The following is a 6000-nucleotide window of genomic DNA, read 5'->3' as shown; positions in this document are numbered from 1 at the left end:
CCAATAGCCAGTACAGGGAGGCCCAAGTCCAGGGTAAGTCATTTACATGGAAGACCATGCACACAGCAGCAGCAGTGAGTGGTGCCAAAGACTTGTTCTAGTGTTGCTGTCAAAGGCAATGGCATAATAGTGCCCTCTAGTGGCAACTGAACTGTGTCCCATGGGCTGTGACATGAACTCAGCCTGGTGAATCCCTTCTTCTCCTCTGAAAGTGAGATGGTAACTTGTCAAGAACAAGTGTTCCCCTTAATGAGACTCATGCTGGAGTCTTTCAGAGTGCATGAGGTCTCTTCTTTCTCTGCAAATGCCCCTACTGCCCTTTTATGTATTTTTAAACAGCTCTCTTGAGATACAATTTATATACCATAAAAATCCACCCAATTTACATGAACAACTCAGTATATTTTTTCAGTATATTTACAGGGTTCTGCAACCATTATCACAATCTCATTTTAGAACAGCTTCATCACCCCAAAAAAGAAACCCTGTGCCCACGTGCAGTCCCTCTCCATTCCTATCCCCAGCCCTCAGCAACTGCTCATCTACTTTCTGTCTCTGAATATTTGCCTGTTCTAGACGTTTCATATAAATGGAATCACACAAGCTGTGGTCTTTCGTGTCTGGCTGCTTTCACTTAGCAGAATGTTTTTGAAGTTCACACACATTGCGGCCTGCATCAGTACGTCGTTCCTTTTTGTGGCTGAACAGTGTTCTATTGTATGGATATACATTTTATTTTTGAGATCGAGTCTCACTTTGTCACCCAGGCTGGAGTGCAGTGGTGCGATCTTGGCTTACTGCAGCCTCCGCCTCCTGGGTTCAAGCAATTCTCCTGCCTCAGCCTCCCAAGTAGCTGGGATTACAGGTGTGCGCCACCATGCTTGGCTAATATTTGTATTTTTAGTAGATATAAGGTTTCACCGTGTTGGCCAGGCTGGTCCCGAACTCCTGGCCTCAGGTGATCCACCTGCCTTGGCCTCCCAAAGTGTTGGGATTACAGGCATGAGCCACTGCGCCCTGCCGGATATACTACATTTCATTTATTCATTTGTCCTTTCCTGCTCTTTGGGAATAAAAGTATTTATGAGCTGAGGCTTCAATGCAGTCACCACCTGTGACTTTCAGGTTGATTCTGAAAAGTTCCAAAACTTGACTTTCAGAAAATTGAAAATCTTCATTTTGTCCTTTTGTAGTAAGATAATAAGGGTATAAGAGCTTTCCAGACTCACTGTTATGAAAAGTGGTGATGCCATTTAGCCTCCGCAATATCCCTGTTCCACTACAGTACTTGATAGACGGTACGTCCCATGTCCTGTGCAGCTCAGGGTTGTGTGTCACCTTGAAAAATCCTGATGCAGTAATTCTAGAATTTCCCACATATTTTAATACATACCAGAACTTATATTATTCATTTTCATATTTTAACCCCCCCAACAGTCCTAAAACCTAACATAATTGACCATAAGTAACGGAGAATTTTGTATAATCCCTAAAAGCTTCCATAGAACTAAGATGGTTAAGAACTTAGTTCTGTTTTCAGCTCTATACCAGCACATTCTCATAAAGCCCTACCTTGCATCTTCAAGACAGGCCTCTTACCCAGCATTATAATTTTTTTTTTGTATATAAGCAAGATCCCAGTTTCCTTGAGAGAGAATGCCTACCTTAATTCTTAATACTGTAGTCCCCTAACAAGACTGACTAACTGGTCAATGATGCTAAAATTTTCTGGCTGTGGTGGGAATAGAAAATGCGGTGTATTCAAAAGACACAATAGAACCAACTCTCAGTCATAATTCCACCAGAAACGTTTATTCTAAAACCTTCGAAGCTTATATGAAACCAATGACTACACTTTGCAAGAAAATATTTATTGAAAGTTCAAAAACTGGATAATAGGGTTTTTTGGTTTTTTTTTTGTTTTGAGACGGAGTCTCGCTCTGTTGCCCAGGCTGGAGGGCAGTGGCGCGATCTCGGCTCACTGCAAGCTCCGCCTCCTGGGTTCACGCCATTCTCCTGCCTCAGCCTCCCGAGTAGCTGGGACTACAGGCGCCCACCACCACACCCAGCTAATTTTGTTTTTGTATTTTTAGTGGAGATGGGGTTTCACCATGTTAGCCAGGATGGTCTCGATCTCCTGACCTTGTGATCTGCCCACCTCGGCCCCCCAAAGTGCTGGGATTACAGGCGTGAGCCACCACGCTCAGCCAAACAGTTCTTTTCTACTATTGCTATAGCAGAGGTTTGGATCTGAAGCCAAAATATCAAACACCCATACTTGGCTTTTTTCAGAATTCTGAGATTCTCTAGTGTCAAACGAGTAAAGTGGGCTCTAAGAAACAATATTTGAGTGGTTGATGTTTCAGGGTTTTTTTTTTTTTTCATTTTCTAAGGACTGTATTAAAACAGGAAACTGCCCTTCCAAAACAAGGTTAAGAGTGGCACCGCCATTCATCATGGAGCTAGCTAACGCTCTGTTGTAGCTGTGTAATGCAGGGTAGGTGACACGCTTAAAAGGAAGTTCGGTTGCCTTAACTGGAAAGCAAGGGAAAAATGTCTGTTTTTGTCATTTTTCCTAGAACTGATGAGAAGAAAGGTGGATGCGTACAGTTTTAGGATGGCAAGAGACAGAGATTTCAGACACTGGGTTTGACTCTCAAGTCAAACAAGGCTGCGACGGGTGACATGCTTACACTCTCACTGTATCCCAGTGAGCAGCTTGGGCGCTATAATGGAGAACTGCAGGGCAGCCCAGGTGGTACGGATGTTTCTTATGAGGGCAACAGCTATGACTAAAAATCTAACAGCAATCAAAAGTGAGTCCCGAGGGGCAAATTCCCTTCCTTCAATGTTGCTGAACAATAGCAGCAGCACTTTGGATGCTTGAGAGCTGATGAATGACCAAGGTTGCTGCAGTGTTGTACAACTTTTCAAAGCCATTTCTGGCATCAGAAAAATCGAGACATGTGGTAAGCAAGCCTAAAAATGGCAAAGGCTCTAAAATAGACTCTAAAAAAATAATGAGAAACTGAGCAGCTAAATCATAAACTAATACTTAAAGAATAGTGAGTCTGCTATCATCATCCAGCTTTGCAAGGCTCTGCAAAAATCTTAACCCTACTTCCCTACCTCTTAAATGCATACTTCTTTCTCCTCTTCCCATCACCTCTACCTCCAAAACCAAAAAATAGGGTTATAAGGGTCAACTTGCATTCATAAATGGCCAACTTGTTGCATACTAAGTTTCCTAATGTGATCTAATTAAAAATCTGATTTAATTACATCATGAATAAACATAAATCTACAATAAAAACCATTATATTAACAGGTTTTAAAGGTGACATCTCATTTAATTCTTACTTTGACAAACTATAAATGTATATACTATTAGTAGTGATGCAGAATATTTTCTTGATCCCATCACAGGACTCACAGCAGTGGTGCTCTGTTTACTCAGCCCACCACGCTCAAACCCTCTTAGGAGGGAGCACATGAGCGAACAAGTGTGGGAATCGGCTGGCTGCTTTGGCACTGGCAGGAGCAAACTCCATTTACTTGGGTACACTGCACTCCACCCCTTGCGAGTGGGAGCACACAGGCAAGTGAGTGTGGGAACTGGCTGGCCACTTTGGCACCAGTAGGAGCAAACTCTCTGCAGGCCATGCATGTTACAATGCTCTCTTAGCTCCACCATCCGTGGACAGTAGTGTTATCAGCTTAGTAGGCCCTTTGCCTCATCACGTGGGGCAGCTGCCCTCCGCCAGTGAGGGCAAAGGGCCAGTGTGACAGCCTTTTTGGGTACCCCCATTTGGTGGGTCCTGAATTCTTGTCTGGTGCCCAAGAAGAATGAGGTCACGCAGACGAATTAAAGGATGGTGAATGTGGAGAATCGTATTGAGTGATGAAAGCAACTCTCAGTGGAGAAGGGAGCTGGAAAGGGGACAGGAAGGGCAAGTCACTCTTCCCTAAAGTCAAGTCACCTCTCTGCCTCTCTCCGCCAAAGTCAAATTGCCTCTCTCTGACATCCAGCCATTGTCTCTGAAGTCGTCGCCTCTCCCCGATGTCTCCCCAACTCCAGTTACTTCTCCAAAGTCAAGTTACCTCTCCCTGACATCCAGCCACTTCTCCTCTCTGCCAGCTGAGTCTGGGGTCTTTATAGGCACAGGATGGGAGGTGGGCCAGGCCATAGGTAGTTTTGGAAAAGGCAACATTCGATTGGTAAAAAGACATTATTCAAAAAGAACCAATCTGGAGAGCAGACAAACAAGAATAGAAGTTCTCACTTTGGGCCATAGGTTTCAGGCTACTTTTGGCTTGAAGATAAGGTTTCCACTAGGGTCCCACCTCTGTCTGCTTAAAGTTTCTCTGCCTCCTGCCCCTCTGATTAGTACTGTTTTACAAAGGAAGAAATTGGGGTTCAGAATGATTACATAACTTGCCCAGAGTTATTCAGTTAGTAAAGGACAGAATTATAATTTGAGCCCAAATTTTTTAATCCTTATTTGCTATAGTTGCTGGCACCTCATAGTTTTAAGTGAATTTTGTTAACAAAGCATTTCTGATACACCAACCTCATAGCAGGTGTTCAATAAATGTGTTTCCCATTTTGCCTCTCTTTGGGGAACTAAATCTTCCCCTCTCCAGTAAATTCCTATTTGAGTTCATAGTGCCTTGAAGGTCCCTCTGAAGGAGCTTGACCCAATGTTTGCAAAACAAACTATGGGCCACAGACATTGGGAACAATTGTTTACAAAACAAACTATGGTCCACACCCACAGAGAGCAATTGCTCACTAATTGTGCCAAAGGGTTTGCATTGTTTTATCTTAGAGAAACTCTGAGACTGAAGAATGGCACCCTTTCTCTCAAAGCCCATGGCAGATGAGTGTTAGGAAGGATGTTGAAAAATTTTTTGAGGAATGTCTTTTTACATAAAATATCTGAACCCTAGAATCCAGCTAAAGAAGGTGGGGAAAAGCCTTTGGAATTTAAAAGATTTCCATGTCCACTGGTCACCATACAGTCTATTGTTTCTCCAATCTTTAATGATATTTATTCTTAAAATTGATATAAATTAAATGCTTTTAAAAAACAAATTATATTTCTTTGTTGCCTTATATTTGAATTTCAGAGATGAGACTCAAAAGCAAAAGTGGCCATAAGACACAATCCAAACTGTATCTGAGGATTTAGCAAATGCCACATTTAAAGGCAAATGGTATGCATGTCCTGATGAAATATTGATATGCTCAGTGTGCACCTTCAGCAGAACAGGCCTGGGCTTAAAGGAGTGGAGCTGCGATGGAAGACTGACAGCTATCACAGGGAAGGTCTCCTGTGGGCATGAGTCCATACACTGATCTCCCAGGTACACAGCCTGAACAGCTTACTTGTAGTAATTTAGCCCCAGGAAACCGGTCTCACACCAATCAAACTCACACAGGATTGATTGGTATTAGAAAGCTACTTTAATAAGTTACAAGAAGAAATCTTGACTGCCAGGAATCCAGCTATCCACAGTAGCCAATCAGTGTACTTTCTTCCCAGTGGGGAAACCTGCTTGAGAGACCATCTGCACCACAGGCATTTGCTAGAGAATTTAATCATAAATTGATGGGAAGCCAGTGTCTACTAAAGGATTATTTTAGACAGCTGATACTGGAAGAGAATGAATCCAATGGACTATGTAAATAATCTATTTTTCTAGATTTTCCAAGTTGCCAAATTATCAGAAAGCAAAGTGCTTGAACTATATTAGCTTACCATTCCCCATCATGGAAGATGTGGTCTGCTCTCTCTTAGATTCCAGTATTCACATTCAGTGAATGAGTGTTGTGATCAAATAGTCCTCACGTATAGGGTGTGCCAAGGAGAAGATTAAATTTTGACTCTGCATTTGAAAACTGCAAGTGACTTCTTATGTTTCCTTTAGTTATACTGTAAAATAGATATCATTAATCTCCTCTAGGTGTTAGGTGCTCTGCAAGATTCTGAAATTATA

The sequence above is a fragment of the Hylobates moloch genome, unplaced genomic scaffold (genome assembly GCF_009828535.3).
Source record: "Hylobates moloch isolate HMO894 unplaced genomic scaffold, HMol_V3 SCAFFOLD_42, whole genome shotgun sequence".
Lineage (NCBI taxonomy): Eukaryota > Metazoa > Chordata > Mammalia > Primates > Hylobatidae > Hylobates > Hylobates moloch.
This window is presented reverse-complemented; position numbering follows the sequence as displayed.